This window comes from Dipodomys merriami, unplaced genomic scaffold (genome assembly GCF_024711535.1).
Source record: "Dipodomys merriami isolate MVZ:Mamm:240054 unplaced genomic scaffold, mDipMer1.0.p SCAF_3, whole genome shotgun sequence".
In the NCBI taxonomy this organism is placed as follows: Eukaryota; Metazoa; Chordata; class Mammalia; order Rodentia; family Heteromyidae; genus Dipodomys; species Dipodomys merriami.
The window spans coordinates 110,533,493-110,561,242 of record NW_027204492.1 but is presented as its reverse complement, the minus strand read 5'-3'; the positions used below and the strand labels follow the sequence as shown (position 1 = coordinate 110,561,242).

Genomic DNA, 27,750 nt, shown 5'->3' with positions numbered 1-27,750 from the left:
TTTTTTGCTAGTTATTTTGTAGAGTCTCACAGACTTTTGTGCCTATGGTTGGCTTTGAACCATTGTCCTCCCAATCTCAGCCTCCTGACCAGCTAGGATTATAGCTGTGAGCCAAAGACACCAGGCTTAATTTGATTTTGGAACTTTTTTCCTTTACTCTGTGTGTATTATGAGGTTAGGTCCAGATGGGCATTTCATAAATACTTTTTTTTTTCTTTCTTTCTTTTTTTTTTTTTGGTCCGGTCAAGGGGCCTGAACTCTGGGCCTGCGTGCTGTCCCTCAGCTCTTCAGCTCAAGACTAGCACTCAACCACTAGAGTCACAGTGCCACTTCCGGCTTTTTTCTTTTTGCTTATGTGGTGTTGAGGAATCGAACCCAGGGCCTCAGGCATGCAAGGCAAGTGGTTTACCACTGAGCCACCTTCCCAGCCCCTCATAAATACTTTTTTGACAATCAATGAATAAAAGGCTCATTTAGTCTTCTAGACTTGTTCCAAATATCCTAGATAAAAATGTTTTCCATCTTGATTACTGCTTGCATATTTATTATAGACAGCCATGATGAATAGCACTCAAGGGTTCTGACATCTGTAGCAAGATACTTCTGTTGCATCTACTAGAAATTCTGACACAAGCTGTCTTAAACATAAGGAAAGGGCAGATGTTTAATTAGGCAGCTAAATGGTGTCATCAAGAATCCACTTTTTTCTTTCTATTTTTCAACTTTGCCTTACTTAGTGTTTAGGCTTTGACCTAAAGCTGGTTTCTTATTAGTGACAAAATGTCTGCCATTGGCAACCAGGATACTTGCTTCCTTCTTCATCTAGCAGGACAGACAGGAAAGAAAATTTCTCAAACCATGAGATTTTCCCCCTTTAGTCTAAACAAGCTATACATTGATTAACTGAGATTAATTGGGACTCAGCTCCTGGATATGTGGATATCTGAACACAGTGGGGATTATTAAAAGGACAGGAAACAGCTAGATACTGAGGAGGCTCTGAAGTTGGTTCTTCATCTGGAAAATGGTGAGAATCTTGCAAAAAATTGTGAGGATTAAAGATAATGTGTGTCACATTAGCAAGCTGTCAGATTTTGCAAATAAAAATAGAGGCTGCACAGTTAAATTTGAATTTCAGATAAACAGCAAATCAGGGTTTTTTTTTTTTAGTATAAGTATGCTCATCTCTTTCTACAAACACTACAAATTTATTCTTTTGTTTGGTCTTAAAGCTTTTCTCTTACAATCCTGATTGTATTGGGAGGTCTAAACCCAAGAGAGCATTTCACAACTGTCTTTATTTTGACAATGATTAAAAAGTTTACTCAGTCTTCTAGCTTTGTCTTTCATGTATTTGGAATAAAAAAAATAGATGGCTATATTAAAATAACTCATTGCTTTTTGAAATTGAAATTTATTGATTTGCTCTGTATTTCATCTGGCAGCCTTTAAGTGTAAGTAGAGGTCTTAGCACCTAGAAGACATTTAGTGTCACAGCACGATATTTTAAAAATCGTTAATAACCTTCTAAAATGTCTAGTGTTTGCTCAGAAGGGGAATTAATTAAACTGGATGTGGCTTCAGGAATCTCTTCACCAATACTCAAAGGAAATAAAAGAAAATATCCCTAAGAGGAAGATCATATTTGTACATATGGGGTGGCACGTTGGAAGACCATTTGATATTCCATCTTGAAACTACAATGCATTTACATATCAATAGATAGCCAGTTATTGGTTTTTCCTTATCTTATTCTGAATCTGCACTGCTGTAGCGCCTTTCATTTGCTTCAAAGGCAATGCTGCTAAAATTTTTCAAAATACAAAGATAGCGACGGGTGAAAATGAAATGATTTTCCCAGGGATTTTGTCTCCACGAGTGGAGCTTCAGGTCACAGCCCTGTTACTTTGCTTCTGGAGGGAGCAGGAGCCCCTATAAAGCCACTTGCTGTTAATACTGACTCCATTATCCCTCACTGCTAATTCATTGCTCCTACCTGTAAAATTTTCTAATGTGCTTCCAGAAAAAAGCTTAAGAGAAAGCAGGTTCTTGTCGTTTCCTCATCACATATTCACCATGCTATGAATAGAAAACCTTACTGGCTTGGCACAGAATGGCCAAGCCTAGCATATTGCTCTGCATTGTTACCAGATTCAAGACAAGAATAGATTAAATGGATTTTTATCCAAGATATCTATTTCCTTTTACAATATTGCATATTTATTTCTAAGTTGGTGGCTGGTAGGATCTTATACACTACCTAGCTTTTGTGGTTTTACTAAAAACCAGAAAACATAGCCTGGTTGTTGTCTCTGTTTTTTTGTTTTTGTTTTTAGAATGAATATCATTATACAGTTTTATGTAGATTTGTTTGCACTGTCTTTCAAAAATCATTATGTGTCTTAATTTTCAAGAAGTGGCATTGGAAATTTATCTCCTATTTCATCACCTCTTCCTGCTCATTGGAAACCTGATTCAAAGTGGTTATTAAAATCTTTACATTTCTACTGGCCAGGCGATGACTTCATTGCTTTCTCACCACTTAGGGAATCTTGTATGACAGCATCAGACCGAAGTAGAGTTATGGGGGCTGCTGCATAGCAGCCCTTCGCATGCGCCCAGCTTCTGTGGAAGGAATCCTCAGGCTGCTAATTCTTTGCTCTTAAGTCACCCGGGGATTGCAGCCTGCTGGTTCAATCTCTCTCTCTCTCTCTCTCTCTGTCTCTGTCTCTGTCTCTCTCTCTCTCTCTCTCTCTCTCTCTCTCTCTCTCTCTCTCTCTCTCTCTCTCTCTCTCTCTCTCTCTCTCTCCCCGTGTGTGTGTGTGTGTGTGTGTGTGTCCGCGCGCGCACGCATTTGTGTGTGCACGCATGGCTACAACAGTTAAGACAGCAGCAACAATGGACTTCGATGATCATTTTTACCAATGACAGAGATAAGCCATCCTCCATCCTTTATTTCCAAGCAGTTCGTCGGCTCCCGCCCTGAATGTGCTCCCCCTCCCGTTGCATGGGTCCCTCTGGAGGGAGGTCTGGATAGCTGCGCTGCAGGCAGGATTCCCCCCTTTTTTCCGCAGTGACAAGCGGATTCCCGGGCCTCCTCGGCTCCCCAACCCCCGCAACCACCCCTTTCTCAGTCACGATCTTCTCCCTTCACCGCCCCCCTTCCCCCGCTTCTGCTCGCAGCTCGGGCCCCGCCCCTCCCAGCCTTTCAGCCCAGGTTGCTAGGGCCTGGAAAGGCAACCAAACCTGGTGCGCTAGGAGGCGCGGCGCGCGCGTGCGCGAGTAGGCGAGCTTGTACCAGAAACCAACGTAGCAATACTTCGACGACTCGAGAACGAGCGGCGCGGGAGGGGCGCTCGAGCCCGAGGCCGCGGCCGAGCGCTCTGCTTTCATTGGCTGCTACTCAAAGTGGGCGGGTCTGAGGCGGTACCTGTAGGGTCCGAAGAAGCTTCTTTACTGGTCCGAATGGGCAGGCCGGGGCGGGGAAGTTAGCATATTAGGCTGCGCGTTCGTTTCTGCGAGAGGGCGGGGCTGGAGGAGTCGATTAGTTGTCGCTGCTGCTGGGGAAGGTAAAGCGGTGACGGCGGCCTTCGGAGCTGTGGGGTCCCACGCTAGAGGTGGGGGTCTCGCGGGGTGAGTAGTCGCGCCCGCCCCCCCAGGCCTTCTTATTCTTACATCGCCTATATATCCTCCAGTTTCTTCTGAGCGAAGGGACGAACCCACTCGGTCCCCTTGGGTGGGCGAGAGAAGCAGCGGCACCTCCGGTCCCTCAGAACCGGGCGTCGCGGCGAGGGCGTCCCAACCTGGAGTAGCCCTTCCTTGGCAAGCCATTGCACCTTTGCAAGGGCTTTCCGAGGTCTGAGGTGATATTTTTGTGGTGCAGGGAGGCGAGAGGGTGTGAAAGAGCAGCCGCGGGTCGAGGCCGCCCCGCGGGGCTCCCCTCCGCGACGGGTCTGCGGCGTCCCCGCCCCGCCGCCCCCGCGGCGCGAGCTCCGGGGGACTTGAGGCGAGGGAAGCCCTTTTCCGTCGGCGCCGAGGGGCGGAGGGTTTGCTGAGCGTCAGAGTCCCCAGCCTAAGATCCAACAGAACCTGGGACTCATTGGGGGCTGTGAGTTACGACCCCGACCCCGGGCCCTTCTGACCTTGGGTGCCCGGGAGGGTGGGCGAGAGACTCTGCCTTCTGGCCCGGCGACTTAAACCACCTCCCTCCCTCCCCAACAAGTTTCAGGCATTCCTATGAAGTTCACCACTGGCTTGGTCGGGGGGCAAGCAAAAACTGGCCCTTTCTCGGACCTCCTAACCCTTTGGACTCTCATTGAAATCGAATTCTGGGTTTTAGAACCGTCTTCCAGAACGAACCGGTCCTTCTAGCATTGACACGTTTTGTGCCCACGTTGGGGTAAAAAATAACCTGAACATATTTCAGTGTAAAGGCAGATCTTCTTTGAGGGTTTTGTTTTTCCCTTCACTTTAGTGTTCCAGCACAGATGCTTGAATAAGAAAAGCCTGACCTTAGTATCTCTACTGAGATAAGACGATGCTGTGATATTTAAGTACTTGCAGATCAGTCTTCTCTTAACACAATTTATTTTAATTGGCTGAAATTTAAGATGATTTTAGAGAGTATTCTTGGCAGAGAATAATTTCTGTGCATCTGAAATAGATTTGTTTGAGCGTAATGATTATGTAGCTAATGTAAAAGATGGCACAAATTAATTTGAGAGCATTTGACTGAAACAGGAGATATAAGTGAATAGAATATAGGATTATGGTTTTAGGTAAAATCTGCTAGAATATTTCCAGCCTGTTCCATTCTTGCTGTAAGGTTACAAAAAGGACATCTTTACCAACACTATCTGTAATTACGTATGCATAAATATTTAGGTGTAAATTTGCTTTTGATTCCTTTACGTGTTTTGAGATATTTTCAAAAATTGCGAAGAGGCTATTATTGCTAGTCCCTATGTATTTCACGTTGAAGCGGGCAGTATAATCTTACATCCAGCAATCCAATTAAGGTCTATTAATAATAAAAAATTTAAGAAGAGTGCCTCTTTTTTTTGAGAATGTGATATTTATGTAGATAGCAAGCATTTTAATTTTGTTATTAAATGTACTATTTTAAGGTTTGAGCATTTTTGGCGTTGACACTGGAACCAGAGTAAGGAAGCCTGCACCAGTATTACCAGCTTGACACCACCGTGGGTGTTTCTGTTGACAAATGCATAGAAGAGAACATTTGGGAAGGAAATCTTATTTTTATGGAGGAGGGGTATGAGGAGTGGAAGGAGCTAGAAGAGAGAGGCTGTAGAATTGAAGCTGCCAGCATTGTGGATGCTGAGATTTCACAAGTACAAGGAAACCTAATTAGGAAAAAAAAAATTCCGTTTGAGCGTATTAAATAATAGACTTCCAAAAGAGGCATACTAAACAAAGTTAACCACTTAAAAATGTTAAATAATCTGCCATTTCAAATTAGAGGGTTCTCTGGTTGGACAGGGTATCAGACCCTTATCAATGGTCTTGCCTTTCTAACAATCATTGCTAAGGCTAATTTGACATATGTATGTATAAATATAAAGATATTAATGTCCTAATTTTGTTTAGTCAGCATAGTTTGTAAGCTTGTTTTTTTTAAGACGAAAATGTAATACATTGACAAAAACCCTAGAAATAGCATTCTTTCTCCAAAGAGCATTACTTTTTTCCTGCCTAGCCTTAATATTTATTCACGCTGTAAGGAATATCTTAGCCCCTTAGCTTGAGTTCTTGATTTTGATTTATGCTAGTCCTTAAATGAATCTGCCATTGTTTTCATTGTAACGTTCTTGAAGTTATTTAAATCAGAGTTGCATTTACTGTGTTCCCTCGGGGTTTTTAAAAGGAAAGGTTCCCATTGAAAGAATTTGGAGGGCCATCTCACCATAGATAAGTAATGGAAGGTTGGCTAACTGCAAGTAAGTTGGATTCTGTTTCAAATTTGTTGCATGGGGATAAAGACAGATTCATTTAACAAGAACCAGATTTTACAGTTTGAAGGTGCAATATTCTTACATTACAAATTGAAATAGAGAGATGGAGAAATTCCTCTAAGTGTGCTTTTCTCCCACTGCCTTGCTTCAAGACTGGCCAAGAATCTACGAGAGACTCTCAACAATAGTTGCATTGTGGGAAATGACAGTCGCTGGCTTCTTTTGGAGAACGTTAGTTAACCTTTCATTAAGATTTATGTTTCAGTTTACTTAGTAACAAAATTCAGTTATAACTGAGAAATTGAACAGTGGGGAATTTATGAAGAAGAGATCAGAGGAATGTTTTCTTTAGTATGCCTGTTAAAATTTCACTTTCTCCTCCTTTAACAGTTTTGGTGGTTATCTTTATTTCTTACAGATCTTAGGAAGTGTGCTAATTTAGTACTTTGTTTTCATCAGTTACATGAGGATGTGACTTTTTCATGTAATAAATTGATGCCAGTAGTAACAAGGCATTTAAGAACAAATGAATCTATCCACATGCATAGATCTAAATGTGAGGGAAATCCTTTATATAATCCTTAACATAAGTACAAAATAGCAAAATTTGAAGTATCAAATTGTTAACTCAGAATTATAATTTTACGCTTTTGAGTTTTATTTTTGGCCACATCAAATTCCTTGATAAAGGAGAAGATAGAATCTCAAAAGTTCTTTATCAGATGATAAAGATGATGATGATCAATTGGATCATATATTTCAGCTTAATGCAATTAAAATACATTTAGGTTTCAGGATGTAGTTCAGTGATGAAGGCCAGGGCCCTCTAATTGATCTCTAGCATAGGAGTGGCAGGGCAGGGAAAAGTGTGTGTGTGTTGGGGGTTGGGGCGGTTCTAGAGATTACATTTAAGCTTTCTGCTTGAAGGCTTTTCAACTTTGCTTTCAGTCTTAAACTCAACATTAAAATCTTTTGATGATTCACAATTTTCATATTTGTATTTAAGTTTTTGGTAGTGTTTATAATGTGTCCTTTAAACGGAACAACAAATTATTGACTGAATTATAGAATTACAGATCTGGCCTAATTTTTAAATTCTAGTTTGTACATTTTTTTCATATGGAGGTATAAGTTTAGGGTTAATTCTTCTGTCAGTGGGTGTTGAAAACTGAGGGTAAAGACCTTCTATCTAAAGAGAGAGAGAACATTTAAACATTTTAGATTTGGGAATTAACAGAAAATTATGAAGTTAAAAATACCTAGCTCATTCAGGTCTTTGAAATTGATTGTGAGCACTTTGAATTAAACTTTTACTTAGAAACATTGAGACAGTTCTCAACAGGGTCAAGTTTTGGGTGTGGTCTCCTGGAGAATCTTCTCTATAATTCTTACAATATTACATTTATTGAATCATACTAAATAACAGCTATTGTGGAAAATTATTTCTTTAGATGAATACACGAATTTCTTTGTTCTCCCAGCATCAGTGAAGTAGATGTTTTTTCTTATTTTGAATATACATGGCAAATGAGCCCAGAGAAATAATTTGTACAGATTAGTCAGCTAGTCAGCGTTAAGAGGCAAAATTGCTATCCAAACCGGTCTGACTTGAAGTCATACTCTTCAAAATTATGCTTTCTGTTTTTTCTTTAGGACTCTGATTCTCTACGCATGTTTTGAGTTCTTGCTATACATCATTGCTGAGGAGGTACTACAGGTATAAATATGCTTCCTGAATCTAAAGGTCTACATTGGCAAGGTTGCCTAACCTTTTGTGACATTGGGGAGGGGCTGGACTATGGAAGTGCAAACTTCTAACCCAGGGTCATTAGTTTCATTTCTGCATAAATGAAGGTTGGGACATAATCATTTATGTCCAAAATGAGGTAACTGTTTCTAATTAACCACTTAGTATTTCCTGTTTCTACGTTTCATTGTAACTTTGGACTGTGACTAACTTTGCTACACAAAGACTATGAAGATACTCCTTAAATTGAATTTTGTAGTTTAGATGTACTCTTTTTTTTTTATTGTAAAGATACTATACAGAGGGTTACAGTTACATGAGTGAGGTAATGAGTACACTTCCTCTTGAACATTGTTTTCCCCCTACCATCCCCTCCCTCCCTCCCTTCCCCGAGGTTCTTTTTTTTTTTTTTGATTGTGATTAAGTGATTACATAATTTCCAGAAATTCACAGTATTGTGGAATCCCAGCCCATGGAATAATGATGCTCATTTAAAGTCACAAGTTCATTCTAACTTTCCTGGAGCAAATTGTCTATCACAGTCTGTAATATATAACGGTGCTCACATGTTATATACCATATATGTGATCAGCAGCATGAGGATATTTGGTAGTGGTTCAACCAGATGAGTGGGAGTTCTTTGTTTCTTAAGTCCTGTTAGCTTTGTCATATCACCTAACATTTTGGATTTAGCATCCACTTATCAGGGAGACCATGTACTGTTTGTCTCTTCGTTCTTGGCTTACCTCGCTCAACATGATTCCTTCTAGCTCTAGATGTACTCTTAAGTAAAAAGGTAGCTATTGCAATTTGTAGGTAGGCATAGATTTTTGTAATTATGATTTCAGTAAAATATGAAGATAAGTCTACAGAGATGTGGTATTCTTACTTCTTAGTACATGGAAGTTGGACACTAATGAAAAATTTTCTGCTTGAAAGTTCTATTTAAAGCTTCTTGCAAGAATATTGTAGAGTCTTAGGGCCAGAAATGTTCTTTGCCAAAGCCAGATGGAGATTCTGTGAAGATTTAGGTCTATCCATAGAGTTTAAAAATTCCTACAAAGCATACATTGCGGTGTAACTTACATATCATAAAATTCACCCTTTTAACATGTACTTCTGTAAATTTTATGGTTCTATAATTACTACTACAATTTTAAATTATGTTACCCCTCCCCAAACCCTGTTCCTGCTAACATTGTTTTGTAACTGTATTTATTTGCTTTGCTTAGCTCCTTTAATAATCTGATACTGCTAAACAAAATGTAAATTTTAAAAGATACCTTTAAAATGTGTTCTTGTATAGACCTTTTCAGGTTTGGCCAAAGTATAACACATAGCAGACTATGAAGGACCACTACAAATGATATCAATTGCCTTGTATTTCTATTTTTAATTTTTTTTGTAAGCAATGGGGCTTGAATTCAGGGCCTTATACATGTAGCTAGACAGGTGCTCTGCCACTTGATTCATGCCCCTGGTTCTTTTTTCCTTTAATTATTTTTCAAATAGTGTCTCAAATTTTACCTTGGGCCAGTGTTGACTTGCAGATCCTCCTATCTATGTAGGTAGGATTACAGGTATGTGCTATCAGAGACATCTCATTTGTTGAGATAGAATTTCACTTAATTTTTACACAGGCAGGCCTTGAACCTCCATTCTATTGATCTCTCCTTACCAGTACCTCCTGTTACAGGTATACACTACCAGGTCTGGCTCAGTTTTATTTTGCTTTTCAAGCAAATAAAATAATGAGGTTTCTGGTGATGTATTGGAGATGCAAAGGAAAGAAAGAATCAAGGTAAAACTAATGTAATTATTATGCAACAAAAATATACTTTCAAATTTAAGATCATGGGCAGGATCATTGGTTTTCTTGATTTTAAGCCAATGGCATTGTGCATTTTATTATTTGAGGTCTAATTTTCCTTGATAAATCGTGTCTACTGGTGCATGCTGTATAGTAACCTTCATTCCTATATTTAAATGCAACCTCCACTTTGTGCATTGCTTCAGATTAGATTGTTGTAAGATTTAGAAAGAGTTTAGGAATAGCTTGTATCATTTTCTTATTATCTTTTAGGGCATGCAGGGAGCATTGAATATGATAAACTTGTTCTACACAAACAGGCTAATCTCTGCCATCTTTCAAGTTGTTTGTCTTTGCTCAGTGTATTGCTTATGTGGATGGGCATTGTTGTATACACACAGGCTAGCTATTCTCTGCCCTATTATGACATGTTTGTCTTTCTCAGTGTGTTGGTTTGTATAGATAGCCACTGCTTCATAGGATAGCTTAGGGATGTTATTTTTGGAGAGGTCTGTAAAATAGAGGAATGTGCTTTGAAATTGTATCTAATTTTCATACTCTTATGAAAGTTGCTCTTACAAGTGCCAGACAGGTGATAGGTTGTGTGTGGTAGGTTTGTCTGTATTTTTGATAATGAACAAATTAGACATATAGGACTGGTATAACATGAATAGTTTACTGTGAATTCAGTCAAAATGATTTCAGAATAGGCTTGCTTTTTGTTTGACAGTTATAGCTGTGTGATTCTTTGTGAGCTAATGTGGAATAGTAAGATGGGAAGTGCATTTTACAGTGTAATTTTCTGGCAGTACTGGGGTTTGGACTCCAGACCTTGAGTTTGCTAGGCAAGAACTTTACCACTTGAGACATGCCTCTCAGGCCCAGAGTGTGTGTGAGAGAGAGAGAGAGAGAGAGAGAGAGAGAGAGAGAGAGAGAGAGTGTTTGAGTGTTCTAGTATTAGGGCTTTAACTCAGAGACTCGTTGAGGTCACTTAGCTTTTTCTACTGGAGTCTAGCACTCTACCATTTGAGCTACACCTCCATTTCAGCTTTTTTTTTTACTGGTTTATTGAAGATGAGAGTCTTGGATTTGTCTTCCTAGGCTGGCTTGAACTCCGATCCTCAGATCTCAGTAGCTAGGGTTACAGACATAAGCCACTGGTGCCTGGTTCAATATAACTTTGATCTAGAGGGAGATAGTGATTTTGATATTAAGGACAGCTTTGGTTTCTGGAAGTTAAAACATATGAAGGAATACATTATGATTTTTTAAAGCTTGTGTTACATTAATTTAGTTAAGTTGGAGTTTAGAACTTAATTTTAGATTTTGTATTAATCCTAAGCTTAAGTTATTGATAGTATGAGATTGTATTATAATAATCAGATTGAACATACACACATAGATGAAGAAGATATGGCAGATTAATAAATGGCAATAGTTGAAAAACAAGTTACTGACTTGGACTTGACCAATTAACTCTCACATTGGCCAGTTGTGAATTTAGTTTCCTAGTGAACAGAGAGCCTTTCAGAGCAGGTGCAGATATGATATATTCTAGAATTTATCCACACACCCAGGTATGTCATCCTGGTTTGTCAGCTGCTTGTGGGACATGTTAACTTCAATTGTGAGTAACTAATTATTATTATTACCACCAATAAATTCAGTACACACAAAAAGAAAAAGGTTGAACTTAATTTCACTTATTGAAATTGGTTGGAGGTAAGATAAAAGCTACATTTGTGCAAATTTCTATTTCTTTCTTTTTTTTTTTTGTGGGTCATGGGACTTGAACTTTGGGCCTGAGCGTGTTGTCCCTCAGCTCTTCAGCTCAAGACAAGCACTCTACCACTTGAGCTACAGCGCCACTTCTGGTTTTCTGGTAGTTTATTGGAGTTAAGAGTTTCACAGAGTTTCCTGCCCGGGCTGGCTTTGAACCACGATCCTCAGATCTCAGCCTCCTGAGTAGCTAGGATTACAGGCGTGAGCCACCGGCGCCTGGCTCAAATTTATATTTCTTTATCAGTTATTTCTTTCTAAAATAACTTGTCTTATATCATGAGGATCTGCCTGTGTTCATTTAGCAAGTATTTCATAGGTACTTACTGTGTGCCAAACTTCACTAGAGTCTGCATTAAGTTGCAAGTGAAATGGAAGTCAGCCCTGCCCTTAAAGAATTTTTAGTTCTGACATGGAGGCAGAGAGGGAATACAAAGCCTTATGAGAAGAAATAAGAAGGTTAGACTGAAAATCTATCCTTGTGAAATTGACAGGAATGGCTACGCTGAGGAAGTAGGACTTGAAGCCAGATGCCAGTAGCCTAGTTACTCGGGAGGCTGAAATCTGAGGATCCAAGTTCAAAAAAACTCAAAATAAACTCCCTTGTGACACAATTACCAGGTCATTAATTCAACTCCATGACTGTCACTTCACAAAGGTCACTTCTGTATATGTCTCCTCTAAGTCTCACAGTTTGAAACCAGCCCAGGCAGGAAAGTATGAGACTTTTTTTTTTCAGTTGGTCGTGGGGCTTGAACTCTGGGCCTGGGCGCTGTCCCTCTGCTCTTCAGCTCAAGGTGAACACTCTACCACTTCAGCCACAACACCACTTCTGGTTTTCTGGTGGTTTACTGGAGATAAGAGTCTCACAGACTTTCCTGCCCAGGCTGTCTATGAACCGTGATCCTCAGATCCCAGCCTTCTGCATAGCTAGGCTGACAGGCATAAGCCACCGGCACCCCACTAGTACTTGAGACTTTTATCTCCAATTCACCACCTAAAAGCCAGAGGTGGTCTGACTGTGGTTCAAATGGTAGAATGCTAGCCTTGAACAAAGAAGTTCAGGGACAGGGCCCAGGCCTTAACTTTGATCCCCAGGGCTGGCAAAAAACCCAACCAACTAACCCCCCCCCCCCACCAAAAAAGTAAGACTTGAAGGATAGGAAGTATTTGATTGAGTTGGGGAACTAAAATTTCCTGACAGAAGGTGCAAATACCCTGAAGCAAGGTAAGAGACCTAGAGACTTTGGAAAAACAAGGTCTTTCAAAGAACTGGAAGAAATTCAAAATGGCTGGAAAGTAGGGAAGTGGATCATGAAGCAGAAGTAGATAGAGACAAGATCTTTTTTTTTTTTTAGAGACAAGATCTTAAAAGGCTTAGTAGTCCATTGCTAGCTTTTTATTTTTTAACTTGTCTCTTGAGAAACCATGGGAGGTTTTAAGCAGAGTGAGACATGAAATGTTACAGAAAGTCGAGTTTTAGTTCAATAGAATCCTAATAATTAACCTAGAGACCATAATCTCTGCAAGGTAAAATATTCTCCCCTCAACTCATTAAATTTTTTTAACTGCTTCCTTGATTGATTGTCATCTGTGGTACTCTTTTCATTGTTTTTATAGAAATTAATTTTCTAAAGACTTCTTTTATCCTTTATTCTGTTAACCTTATATAGGAATGTCATTTCTATTTATAACTGAATTAAAATATTTCTTTTTAGCAATTTTAGCTTTCCTCCATATTTAAACCTGAAACTCTGTTAATTGCCTCTTCTCATTCCCAGACACCTTTAATCCACTAGATATTTAATATTTTATTGAAATGTTGCATTTAATATTAAATTTAGCTTTATTCTATTGTTTAAACAAATACAATCAGATCTAGTTTAATATTTTTTAACATGTATGTATGCTATTTCATGTTCTGTGAAATAACATTTGAACATACACAGTTTTTAATGGTATTTTGATAATGTTTAGGAGCACCAAGATTCAGGGGCAGATTTTCAACCTGGTTTACACTTTGTGACCTTGTCATTTATTTATATTAAACAGTTCTCCATCATTTTTTTGCGTGTTCAAACTAGCCTATGTGTATGAAAATTCTGTAAAGGTATTGTTTCTTATATACTGATTTCTTTCTTCTATAGTAAGCCTCCTAATGTGTTCTATTTTGTTGATTTTTAAGGGAAATTTTCAGCAGTGCTCAATTTTCACATGCCTTGAAGATTGAGCATTTTTCCCCCACCAAGGTCTTCCTTAATGAAAGTTGTTCCTTCATGGTGATGTAGAGTACTTTTTTTTCCCACTTCTTCCCCTCCACATATGAATAATGACAGCATCATGCCATTCACTGCTTGCATTGAAACTTACATTTTGGTGCACCCTTTAACTTGTATTTACTGAGTTCTTAGGCTTTTCCAACCATTCCATACCTGCTCAGGTTTCTTTTCTTTTCACTTAAATCTTTTTTTCTGGTGTTAGTAACTTGAAGAGTTTAGAAATAGTTTGTGTTCTTACTTTTGTCTACTTTCTGACCAGCCTAGGGCATTATTTGAAAGTAGGTGCCTCAGATCAGATTTTAAGACTGTGACACCACTTTTTTGTAGGTTTGTTTTTTTCTAGCAAACAGGGTTTCAGTCCTTGCCTTAAGGTTATATTTTCAAGTCTGTCCCTATGTCTAGGGTTGGTAAATGAGGTCTAGACTGTCTTTTTTTTTGGTCTAACCTTATGTTTAGGTAATGTTTTGAGTGTCTAGTTCTGCTCTAGTAGAAATGCATGATGCTGATTCCCTAGGTCAGAAGAAGAAAACTTAACACAAACATAGAGGACATGCTGTGATTTCTGAGTGTATGTGAAGAGTCTCAAGGGAGGCCCAGAATGTCAGGAGACGTGAAGGGTTTTTCAAGCAGAGGGTATGTTCAAGACATGGATCTAAAAATGATCATATTTAGTTGGGAGAATTGCAAAATATGATGTGAACATATGTGCTTTGCTTTGATCCTTGTTATTTCAGCTATATACTAGGATCTTTATTCTATCTATTTAACTTTTTTTTTTGCTAGTCCTGGGGCTTGAACACTGGGCTTGGGTTCTCTCCCTGAGCTTTTGTGCTTGAAGCTAGCATTCTACCACTTAAGCCACTTGAGCTCCACTTGCAACTTTTTGTTAAGAGTCTCATGGTCTTTCCTGCCTGGGCTGGTTTCAAACCATGAGACTTAGAGGAGACCTGTGTATAGAAGTAACCTTTGTGAAGTGACAGTCGTGGAGTTGAACTAATGACCTGATGATTGTGTCACAAAGAAGTTTGGTTTTGAAGGAGTAGCAATGGCAGGGCTTATAAATTTAGTTCTTTTTTCTTGCCAGTCCTGGGGCTTGACCTCTGGGTCTGGGTGCTGTCCCCGTGCTCTTTTGCTCAAGACTAGTACTTTACCACTCTGAGACACAGGGCCATTTCTGGTTTTCTGGGGTTAATTGGAGATAAGAATCTCACAGACTTTCCTGCCTAGGCTGGCTTCAAGCTGTGATCCTCAGATCTCAGCCTCCTGAATAGCTAGAATGACAGGCATAAGCCACCAGCACCCAGGTAGATTTAGTTCTGAGTATTGCTAAATGATGGTGGCAATGAATTGTGTATAAAATTTTGCATTTTTTCTTTTATCTGATTACAAATCATAGATGTTGTATAATTTAGGGATATTTTGAGCTCTATCTCTTAAAGTATTTCTTCTGCGCCATTTTCTTTTCCTATGATTCTAATGATAGTATTTTTAGCACCTTGGTATCTCACAGAGCTTGATGGTTCTGTCCCCCTACTCTTGATTTTTTTTTCTGCATTTTGGTTGGTATTATCTATTTTGAACCATGTTCAAGTTCCCTGATTCCTTCCTTGGCAGAGTTGAGTCTACTGATGAGCCCATTGAAGGTATTCTTGATTTCTTAAGTGATTTCCATTTTTAGCAGTTTTATTTTACTCCTTCATACATTTTCCATTTCTCTGCTGAACCTAACCATCTCATTGTGTGTGTGTGTGTGTGTGTGTGTGTGTGTGTGTGTGTGTGTGTGTGTGTGTGTGTTAAGAGCCCCCAACATATGGCTTAACAGTATGGTAAATTTCACATTAGATGTTTCCAATATCTATTTCTGTCTAGTTCTGGTAGGTTCTTTATCTTTTCTGAGTGCTTTTTCTTTACCTTCTCTTATACTTTATGATTTTTGAAAATTGTTATTATAAGATTGACTTATTGTGTAGAATGATAGAGACTGAGGTATATAATTTTTCTTTAAATTGGCATGTATTTTCTGTTAGGCCTTTAGTGCCAGGTTTTGAATTAATGTAGTTAACAGTTGGGCTAAGTTTGAATTTTTTCTGTTGTGATTACTGCCAGAGTATTTCAGGCTTCAAATTCATGTTTTTAAAAAGATTATCTTTAAGTAGTTGTACAAAGCGAGTTACCAGCTGGGTGCCAGTGGCTCATGCCTGTAAGCCTAGCTACTCAAGGAGACTGAGATCTGAGGATCACAGTTCAAAGCCAGCCCAGGCAGGAAAGTCCATGAGATTCTTACCTCCAATAAACCACCAGAAAACAAGAAATGGCACTGTGGTTCAAGTGGTAGAGCACCAGCCTTGAGCTGAAGAGTTGAGGGACAGCGACCAGGCCCAGATTTCAAGCCCCATGACTGACCAAAAAAAGGGGGGGGGTTACAATTCAACATGTCAGTTTATAAGTACAATGCTTCTTGATCAGTGTCACCTCTTTTATCATTCTCCCCCTTTCCCTCCCAACCCCATCAAATTTTCATATAGATACTTTGTGATTAGAGTGGAAATTAAGGTCTATTTGTGAAGACCAGGTTATGCCCTGTTCCAAAGTTACTCCATATTGTATAAAACGGTGGCTTTCAGGCTATTCAAACGTACCAAATCAACAAAAGGATGCAAACTTCACCTGGATCATATAAAAGGAACATTACCTAACTTTAGAGTATGGCAGCACCCACTAACCTCTCATGACACCATCCAGTGCATGGATCATAAATTGACAGGTAGCAAACTCTTAATTCTGTCTCTAGGCCTTCGCTTTGCTTGTCCTGACCCACTTGAACTGCCAAACTGCTCTGTGCCTCAAACCAGCATTAAGCCTTGTGCCAGCTGCATTTGGACACTGCCACATTTCAACAGCTCTTTGAATGAGTTGTTATATTAATATAACTGTCTGCAGTGACTGCATTTATAGCAGCTTCTGCTCTTGTCTTTAGCAAGACCCTCCCTTTAAACCTATAACCACTTGAACCTTTTCTTAGCCATTTTGTAATGAGTGAATTGTAATGTGTTCTCAGAGAATTAATATTTAGTAATTTAAATCAGAACAAAAGAACCTGTTTTGCTAATGGCTCATGGCTTATGCTGATGGCCCTTATTTCACATTGTCCCTTCAGCAGTAGCACTGCTACATTTTGAGTTTCAGGTCTCTCTTCATTTGTATCTTAATGAGTATCTTTTGACATGCCCTTGTTTTTTCTCTTGTTCCTTTTTCTATTTTGTTGTTACTTTTCTTGAAAATTTCTTAGCTTGAAGGTCAATAATGAATTGTGGCATTTGTTATTCTGATTACACTTTGGTTTTAGGACTTACTTCCAGTCTTGCCACTCTCCTGACTGTTGTGGTAAGCTGTTTGGATTTCTACCTCTCTCCAGAAGCAGTCTATGTCCTTTGATGGAGATAGGGGGAATGATCTAGGGGAAGTGTCTTCTGTTTTAGACATGGCTGCTGTTGTACATGTCTGCAACAGCAGCCAAGTGTGTATGACACTGAACCATAATGGGTGCCCTCTGTGCTCTCTTCTCTCTCTGAGTGCTTGTGAGCAGGGAGTAGGTGACTTGGTTAAGGAAAATCCTACAGAAGTTTGCAAGCTCTTTCATTTTTGCAACTTCCAGTGGTTTAACACAGTCCCTTTAGCAAGTTACAGTAGGCTTGTACTACTTTGCCAACTATCTTATCTTACATTTTCTTTGGTGTTCAGTTTACCCCAGGTAAATACAGGGACACTCCTTTTCAAGCTAACTTGCTGCTCTCTGTTGAATTTAAAGAAATTCCTAAGTTGGGTACTGATGGCTCATGCCAGTTATCCTAGCCACTCTGGAGGCTGAGACCTAGACCATCGAGGTTTGAAGCAAGCCCAGGCAGAACAATTTGTAAGACTCCATCTCAAATTAACTGGCAAAATACTGGACAGAAAGTGTGGCTCAATTAGTAGAGCTACAGCCATGAGCAAGAAGGCCAAGGGAGAGGCCCTGAGTTTAAGCCCTGGTGTACACACACACACACACACACACACACACACACACACACGCACGCACGCACGCACGCATGCACACACACACGCACACACACACACCATCCTGGTACACACAAACACACACACACCATCTTGCATTTGCAATTAGCTAAGCTCTTTTTCATTTAAGTGGGACAGATATATTTCTTCCAGTACTTTTATTATTGAAGCCAGAAATTTGGTTACCCTTTACATTTTAATATATACATTTGCTTAAAGTCTAAACTTACCCACTGAGATTTTTGGAATGGCTTCCTCTTAACCCTTCTCTCTCTTTTCTTGTTAATGTTATTTATGTGTTAGTTTTTTACCTTGTTTAAGCTACCTTAAGCCTATAAAAGTAGTAAATATTCACTAATGTGTTCTTCAGGTTAAAAAAAAATCTTTATTGAGATTAAGCGATTCCATAAATTCTACAGTATTGTGGAATAGTGATACTTAGCCAAAGTCACAAACACATTTTAACCTTTACAAGGTGAATTGTCATTATCATGGTCTATAAAGTTTATGAACTCTACAAATTTTGGCAATACAAATATTTTTTCCAAATCGGATATGTACATTTCTTTCCTCTTGCTCAGTGTACGCTGTTACCTCTTTCCCTCTTATTCCCTCCCTCCCATCACTGCCTTTGAGTTGCTTAATTCATTTTCATCAATATTCAGGGTTTTTTTTTGTCTCAGCTTTCATCACTCATCCCATTTCTTCTTGGTTCAGTTTACTTCTGTCGATATAAAATACCAACTCTGCTTTAAAAGAAAATAGTTTAATGTGAGCCAAATATGAGTGCCTGTAGTCTGGAAATAAAGATGTAATTTTAAGTTATCTTTTTTTTTAATTTAATTTTATTTTATTTGAGAACATACTGTACAGAGGGGTTACAATTACATTGGCAGGATAATGCATACATTTCTTACCAAGCATTGCAGCCTCCTCCTTTGTTTACCCTTCACCTCCCTTCCCAGCCTCCCCCCATTTTAAGTTATCTTAATGACATGTTCTATCACAGAAAGGGTAACATGAACTTTTATAGCCAAAGAGTTATAAATCAGTGTGCTTTCAAAATACGTAAGTAGGGGCTATCTTGTGGGCTGTAGCAAGGCTGGGAAATCTGTAGGCTTTGGATATTGTCTTTATCACATTTTTAGCTTTAGAGTAGATGGAGGCTAGGTTGTCAGGCTCACAGATACATTCCAAGAATTTCACCTAAAAGTCAGTAGGTTTTAGGTCAGGTACAAAGGTTGGTAATAAGTGGTTATTGAAAAGGACTGAAAAATCTACTTAGGAGGCAAGATTGAGATAATTGTGGTTTGAGACCAGCACAGGCAAAAAGTTCCGAGAATTCCTTCTTAATAAAAGGTGATCATGATGGTGTGTACTTGTCATCTCAGCTATACAAGAAATAAACAAGAGGTTCATGATCCAGGCTGGTGGGAGCATAAATGCACCCCCAAAATAACTAGAAGGAAAAGACCTGGGGACATAGCACAAGTGGTACAGTGCCTGCCTAGTAAGCACAAAATAGATTAAAGCCCGCCAAAAAATAACAATAAAGAATAAAATGGGATTAAAAGTAGCTCAGGGTAATTTTGGCTCTTGACCTACAACGTTCCATTTGTCCACGGTCACAATGTTCTACTTAGGTAAGGTCAAGCAGTCTCCAGGATGCTTAATACAGATACAAGTTCTTTAGAGAACGTCAGTTTACATTCTTAATAAAGAATGCTCTTAAGTAGTTCTTTTCATGAGGTTCTTTTAATAGTAAACTTTAGTCTCAATGTTTCTGAACATGTCTTTGCTTCACTTTTTCTCTGAATGTTGAACTAGGTAGGTCAGTTGGATTGACAATAATTTTCATTTTGCATTTGGTAATGTGATTCTCTTGTGTTTTGACAAGACTTATTTGTTAATGAGAAGACTGTTGTTTTTCCCTTGCAAATTCTTTGTAGGAAGGTTATTATCTTTTCTTTTGGACTCCCTTTTAATCAATCTTGTCTTCCTTCCTTCCTTCCTTCCTTCCTTCCCTCCTTCCTTCCCTCCCTCCCTCCCTCCCTCCCTCCCTCCCTCCCTCCCTCCCTCCCTCTCCCCCCCTTTCTTTCTGGATTAGGGTTTGAACTCAGGGTCTTTTGTATTTGCTATTCAGGAGCACTACCACCTGAGCTTCAGCTTCTGCTTCCGCTTTTTATTGATTTTGTTTTTGCTTTGGCCAGCTTCAGACAGCAGTCCTGTCAGCTATCACAGGCACGCACTACCACATCCAGCATATTCGTTGAGATAGGAGTTTTGCTGGATCTGTCCTCCAGTTTTCCCAGAATAGCTGGCCTTATCTGCACAAACCAATGTGTCCAGCATTCCCTTTTCCTTTTCAATTTGAAGTTTACTTGCAATATCTCTAGGGATGGATTTGTTTTCATAGCCTATGCTTATTTGGTATATCCAATGAGTTTGAGGTCTTGTGATATTTTAGGAAAATCTTTTTGTGTGTGTATGTGTAGGTACAGGTGCTTGGATTCAGTGCCTGAGTGCTGTTAGATTTTTGTTCAAGGCAAGTACTCTGTAACTTGAGCCCCAGCTCCACTTCGTTTTTTGGTGGTTAGCTGGAGGTAAGAGTCTGTCAGACTACCTGGGCTGGCTTTGAATTGTGTTCTTCATATCTCAGCCTCCTGAATAGCTGGGATTACAGGTGTGAGCCACTGGTACCCTGCTTTAAAAAAAATCCTTAATAAGTATTGTTTCTCTTCTGTTGTTCATTTCTGGAACCATTATTTAGATGTTATAATGTTGGAATGTCATTGTATGCTCCATGTTACTTAAATGCTCTTTAATATTTACATTGTTACCTTTTGGGTGATTTCTTGGCATCTACCAATAATTCACTAATTTCCTCTTTAGCTGTATCTACTCTATTTGTTAATCCACTTACTAAGGTTTTCACTAAAAACATCCAAGTATACTTTTAAATTTAACATGTTAGCAGTGCTTTGCAGCATTTTTCAATTCATTTTTGTTTTCTGCCCATTTCCTTCTTTTCTTTCTTCCTTCCTTCCTTTGCTTTTTTTTTGGGGGGGGGTCCGGTCGTGGGGCCTGAACTCTGGGCCTGCGTGCTGTCCCTCAGCTCTTCAGCTCAAGGTTAGCGCTCTACCACTTGAGCCACAGCGCCATTTCCGGCTTTTTTCTTTTTGCTTATATGGTGCTGAGGAATCGAACCCAGGGCCTCAGGCTTGCAAGGCAAGCGCTCTACCACTGAGCCACCTTCCCAGCGCTTCTTCTTTGCTTTTTTTTTTACATATTAGCATATATTAGTTGCCCAGGGAAGCTCATTGTAATGATTTCATACATGCATTTGGTATACCCCATCAATCATATCCCCTCCTTCAGTTTTCCTCTCTCTGCCTCCCTCTTTCTCCTCCCTTGTCTGTTTTCAACAGGCTTCCTCGTTCTGATTTCATATAGTCTGCCCATTTTCTTTATTTTTGTGCTGGTACTAGGGCCTGAAATTAGGGCTTTGAGCTTTCCTTCAGCTATCTTGATCACAGCTGGCACTCTGCCACTTGAGCCATGTAGGACTTGAGTCCTGCATTTTGCTAGTTAATTGGGGGTAGAATCTTGTAGACTTTTCTGTCTGGACTGGCTTAGAACTGTGATCCTCAGCTTAGCTTCCTGAGTAGCTAGGATTACAAGTGTGAACAACCAGCCCCAGGCTCTTTCTGTCCATTTTCTTATTCTTAAGATTCTCAAAACCTTCCTTCTCTTCTGAACTACTTAAAAAGGGTCTATATATAGTCTTTCCATTCTCATTCACTTCTGAAACTTCAGCTGTGGCTTTCTGGCTTCCATTCCCATCACCCCTTACCTTGTTTTTGCTGAGTGATTTTGCTTATGATTTCTATACTACATCTAGTGTATTCACTTAGTCCTAATTTTACTTGGCATTTCTGTTGCACCTGACATTGTTAATCACTGTCTCCTGCCCTTTTTGATCTCTATATCCTTCTCTTACATTTCTTTCTCTGCCACCCCTGTAGACCCTTACTGATCCTCTTACTCCTAACTCATCATTTACTCAAAATTTATTCCTCTTTATTTTAACACTTCTATTAATGGCTCTGCCATTCACCCCAGGCTTTCAAGGTAGATAGTTGAGTCTTGTCCAACTTGGATATATTATCTAGAGTTGCCAGTATGATATAAAATGCGATTTTGGTCATGTCATTGACCAGCTTGAAAGTACATTCATGCTGTCTTGCAAACAGGAGAAAAGAGAAAAGACCGAGACTGAATACCCTTATGGCCTTTCAGAATCCTTGATCCATTTTCTGCCTTCTTGCCTTACATTTTTTTCTCTGACTGCCTCAAATACTATGCTCCTGCAGGTACATTTCCTTATAAAACTCTGTTTCAAACTTGATGCCTCTGTTTCATATTTTCTCCTTTGTTGAGAATACCATGTATTTTTAAAAAATTGGCTTATATCACGTATATATGGGGGTCATTATTACATCTCCACACATGTTTACCCTGTATTCCAATCAATTTCACCTTCTCTATCACGTTCCCTACATACTCTTTCCTCTAAAAATAGCATCCCTTGCAGGTTTTTTGGCTTTGTTTTCATAGTTACAAATAATCTATTTAGAACATATTCAGCCTCCTTTATCCTCCCCCACTAGCACACTCTCTTCCTGCTTGTCCCCACCCACCTACAGGGTCTGATTTCTCTTCCCACCATCCTCTTATTGATCATCTGCTTGTGTTGTTTCTCTATACTGCACACATATATACTTGCGATGTGTTACACATTTATTCACCCTCTTTCATTTTCCATTCTCTCCTTTTTCTTCTGAACCTCTTAGCTTGATTCATCTTTTATGTTTAACCATCTGTGTAATTATGTATGTGGATATTTATACTTAAGTACATGTCCATGAATATGAATGTCTTCTAGGTTTAGCATTCACATGTAAGTGAAAACATACTATATTTTGTTTTTGAAGCTTGGTTGGTCTTGGTCCATATAATTGTCCTCTAATTGCATCCATTTTCCTGCAACTGACATGATTTCATTTTCTTATGTCCATGTAATAGTTCATAGTATGTATGTGAATATGTATAGTATGTAGACATATTTTCTTTGTTCATTCACCTGTTGTTGAGCACCTTGATTGATTCTATCATTTGGCTATTGTGAACTGTGTTGGGATTAACATGGATATGCAGGTGTCTTTCTGGTGAATTGATTTATTCCTCTTGGGATATATGCATAATAGTGGAATGGTGGCGGTCATAAGAAACATCTATTTTTAGACTTTCGAGGAATCTTCCTACTGATTTCCAAACTGTTGCACTAGTCCCAGCAAAGGTGCGTGAGGGATCTTCTTTCCCCTCCCATCTTTTCTAGCATTTGTTGTTTTCTTGCTGGCTGCTACCCTGACTGAGATGGAATCTTGATGTGATTTTCATTTGCATTTTCTTTATAGCTAACGATGTTGAGGACTTTCTCATGTATCTATTAGGCATTTATATTTCTTCTTGTGAGAACTATCTGTTCAGTTAGCTTACCCATTTGTTGTGGGATGCCATATGTTTCTGTAGAGTATGTGGGTTGCTTTTCTGAGTTGGTGGGCTCCCCATTCCTCATGGAAGCTATAGCTAATTGATAATTTGCTCTACTTCTCTGGCCTCACTATTACCAAGGAATATTGCTTATCATTTTAAAGAGCCAAGACTGGTTGAGAGGGTAGGAAAGTTTACTGGCAATTGTGTTTTCTAGCTCTGTAATCATATAACTTATTACGGCTTTTTCTTTACTTAATCCTCACTGCTTCTCATCTTATTATCTTTCAAGGATTCTTCTGGAAAAATTTGTATCTTGAAGAAAGGACTCTTTGGCTACACAAAGTTTGGGGTTCTTGTTTTTTTTGGGGGGGTCTGGTTGTGGGGCCTGAGCTCTGGGCCTGGGCGCTGTCCCTCAGCTCTTCAGCTCAAGGCTAGTGCTCTACCACCTGAGCCACAGCACCACTTCTGGCTTTTTTCTTTTTGCTTATGTGGTGCTGAGGAATTGAACCCAGGGCCTCATGCATGCAAGGCAAGCGCTCTACCACTGAGCCACCTTCCGAGCCCAGTTAGGGGTTCTTTAGCTCTGTTGAATTTTGCTGTCCATTTATCTTAACTTGCTTCACAGTTCCTTGGGAATTAATTCTACCTCACTTGTCTGCTGTAAGCATCTCTTAGGTTCTCAGAACTACTCTGAATTTATTTTTGCTTATTTCATTGGATTTCAGTGTGGGATGAAAGGTAAGCCTATGTGTTCTAAAATAGAACTTGAGAGTCCCATACCTCATGTGATTTCTCTTTTTTTCCCCTACAGTAGACATCATGGCATATAATATCTTTTAGATTCTTGTGTACAGCTTTGATCATTTAAAAAAAAACACTGGTCTTGTATCCCCTTTTAAAGTCACTGAAGGTTATGATTGGGATGATTGGGTAGATCATTGGTAGATGATTGGGATGAATGTATGCCACACCTGTGAAAATTGGAGAGGAAATACTGCTGAGTCACTTGAAGGAAAAAAAATTTGTATTGTGTTGGCCATTCTTTGTTTTAAAATTACTTGTAAGGCAGGGCACTAGTGTCTCATGCCTGTAATCCTAGCTACTCAGAGAGACCTAAGGATCTCAGTTCAAAACCAGCTCTATCAAGAAAGTTTGTGAGACTCTTACCTCCAATAAATTACCAAAAAGCTGGAAATAGAGCTATGGCTCAAGTGGCAGAGCTGTGGCTTCAGCAAAAAGAAGTTCAGGACAGCACCTAGGCTCTGAGTTCAAGCCCCAGGACCAACAACAACAACAACAAAAAAGAAAATGACTTGTATGATTGAACATTTTGGCATTTTTGCATGTTAATAAAGATATTTTTCCCCTTTAATAGCCTTTTGCAAGGTTCTGTTATGTGAAATAGTGTTAAGTCTAAGTTGTGTTGCTCGATTCTTTTAGTTTAGATTTATTATAATCTGATCCTTGTAAAATGAACATTCACTCATGTATTTTTAGTTAGTACATAATACCTGATAAGTTGGCTCTAAAATTAAATGAAATAACATAGGTGAATGCTCAGTACATACTGTATGTACTTTGCACAAATATATAGCAGTAAATATTAGTTCATTTTGTTCATTCTCTTTGCCAGATTAAAATAACTATAGAACTCCATACCTGAGAGACAAGGGAGAAAGAAGGGGGGGTAGGGAGAGAAAGAGAAAGTGTGCCAAATATCTTGAGGAATAGATAAACATTGGCTTTTTACATTTCTAGGTTCCTCACCCCTTTCTTTCTTTTTTTGGGGGGGGAGGTCTGGTCATGGGGCCTGAACTCTGGGCCTGGGCGCTGTCCCTCAGCTCTTCAGCTCAAGGCTTGGGCTCTACTACTTGAGCCACGGCACCACTTCTGGCTTTTTTCTTTTTTTGCTTATGTGGTGCTGAGGAATCGAACCCAGGGCCTCATGCATGCAAGGCAAGCGCTCTACCACTGAGCCACCTTCCCAGCCCAAGGGCCCAGCTTCTTGACAGAGGTAAAATATAATAAATACATAGGGATACAGAAGAATGTTAAACATTGTATTTCTGACCTCAATAGGTGCTGAAGAAATATTTGTTGAATGAATAAATAATCTATTATTAAGCAAGCCCATTTCTAAATTGTCTCTCTACTTCTACCTGCTTTACAAAACCTCATTTTTTATCTGGTTAACATAAAATAATAGAGTAAATTCTGAGACAGTAATCAGTTACTCCATTAAAGTTTGTGTATTTGCTAGTTCATTCATCTAAAATGACTTGTCTTTATCTCCAAGCTTAATTATAATTGCTAATTTCCCCTACTTCACCAGAGATTAAAATGAAAACTCTATTAAGAGCACAGTTATCATTAAAGTGCAGCAAGTTGGGTCATTTACCCTAGCCTAAAACTTGGGAAGCCCCCTGTAGCTGTTACAGAAAATAGAAAAGATGTTTTGCAAAGCATCAGTTCCAGGGTAAAAAGTTAAATTGGCAAATACAATCAGTATTAGCACACCTTTCATCAAAACATCTTATCTTTATACTAAGACAATGTGGGTATTGCTCGTCTAGCTTTCAATATTATCCCTGTCAACCACTATTTTTTTTGAGACAGATTGTCACTATAGAGCCCAAGCTGTCTTCCAACTTGAGATCCTCCAGACTCAATCTCCAGAAGACTGGAATTAAAGTATGTGCATTCACAACTGGCTCCAACCATTCAATTTTAATGTTTAAACTGTATTTAGCTTTTTGTAGTTGATTTTTTTTCATAGTAAATAATGGCCCTTAGTAAAAATGGTCAGACTTATTACAGAATTAGAGGTAGGACATTCACGTATTTATTGCAGAGTTGAATAGCAATAACATATCTCTCATTTGCATATCTAGTCTTAAGTTTGCCACATTCATTTTTTTGATAAATTTTATCAGTCTTTAGTTTCCAGATCACTTTTACATAGGCTACATTTGGTGAGGCTTTACCTAGCATTTGTATAACAACTTTGTGATGTTGCAGAAAAAGAATTTTAAGACACATCTAGGTAAAGCCCAAAGATAGAAAGATAGTCCCTACTCAGAAATAGATGTGGGCACATGTGCAGTGACTATTTTAACTTCAGAGGTCTGTGTGAAAAGTAGTGTGGGGGTTTGGCTTAAATCCATCATAGGATAAATGCTTTCCTTTGTTTTGAGAATCTGGTACATTTAATCATATTTGCTATTACACTGTTTTATCAGTTGGGCCCTGAAATCTCAAGGATGGTCTGCTATTAAATTTGAGTCATTATGAGGTATATGTCTGAGCATCCCTTTACACAGGATGAGTGTCTGACAGATTCTCCCTTCAAGACAGATGTCTATCCTTGGCATAAATATTTTCCTTCAGAAACACATTTGTGAATTAAAAAAAGGAGTAATTTTACCAAATGTTTTTCCCCAATACATTTTGAGATATTTTTGTGCCTGGCACCGGTGGCTCTTGCCTGTAATCCTTGCTACCCAAGAGGCTGAGATCTGAAAATTGGGGTTTAAAGCCTGTGCAGGAAAGTTTGTGAGACTTTTATTTCCAATTAACCACCAGAAGACTTGAAGTAGTGCTGTGGCTCAAAGCGGTAGAGTACTAGCCTTGAGCAAAAGAGCTAAGGGACAGTCCCCAGCTCTCAGTTCAAGCCCCACAACCGACAAAAACAAAAAAGGTATCTTTGCTCAATTCCCAGAACACACTAATTATTTAGGCAGTCAAGGTCAGAGAGAACTGACTCTTAAAAAACTGTATCTTGGGCTGGGAAGGTGGCTCAGTGGTAGAGTGCTTGCTTTGCATGCATGAGGCCGTGGGTTCAGTTCCTCAGTACCACATAATCAGAAAAAGCTGGAAGTGGCCCTATGGCACAAGTGGTAGAGCACTAGTCTTGAGCTGAAGAGCTGAGGGACAGTGCCCAGGCCTAGAGTTCAGGCCCCTGACCAACAAAAACAAAACAAACAAACAAAAAACCCTGTATCTTGCAGCTTAATAAGGGATTGTAAATCTAAAGCAAAGAAAGTAGTGCTTGTTTGTATTTAATTAACCTGTTCATTAATACAGTATTTTTTAATTCCTAGCTGCTATCTCCCATGCCTCATGTCCTTCATCTATCCTGCTTTACTTTTTCTTAGTTGTGTGCTCAAGGACAAGGTACTTAACAATTTTGGGACTGTTTTCTTTTAAAACAGAATTAGGCTTAAATATTGTAATGTGTGAAAAAATAGCATCATTCATCCCTATCATATGCAGATACTCCTGCATTAATTTGTGTGTGTGTGTGCTGTACATGCACACGTGTTCATGCTTGTGCACATGTGCTAGTCCTAGGACTTGAGCTTCTGGCCTGGAGTGCTGTCCCTGAACTTTTGTGTTCAAGGCTAGCACTCTACCACTTGAGTCACAGCTTCACTTACAGATTGTTTGATAGTTTAGTAGAGATAAGTTTCACAGACTTTTTTGAATTGCAATCCTGATATCTTAGCCTCCTGAGTAGCTAGTATGACAGGCATGAGCCACTGTAGCCTGGCT

General features: G+C 39.2%; 1 protein-coding gene across 3 annotated transcripts in view; it reads left to right on the top strand.

Moving 5' to 3' along the window:
- The first annotated feature begins 3,538 nt into the window (after nucleotides 1-3,538).
- Nucleotides 3,539-27,750, top strand: part of Cdkl5 (cyclin dependent kinase like 5) — a 161,869-nt gene continuing 137,657 nt past the window's right edge. For 2 of the 3 annotated variants that reach the window (XM_070040789.1, XM_070040787.1), the window contains exon 1: nucleotides 3,539-3,633. The gene's annotated coding sequence lies outside the window, so the exon portion shown is untranslated. Of the gene's footprint in view, nucleotides 3,634-7,625; nucleotides 7,690-27,750 lie in introns of all 3 variants that reach the window. The other variant, XM_070040788.1, reaches the window with a different exon arrangement.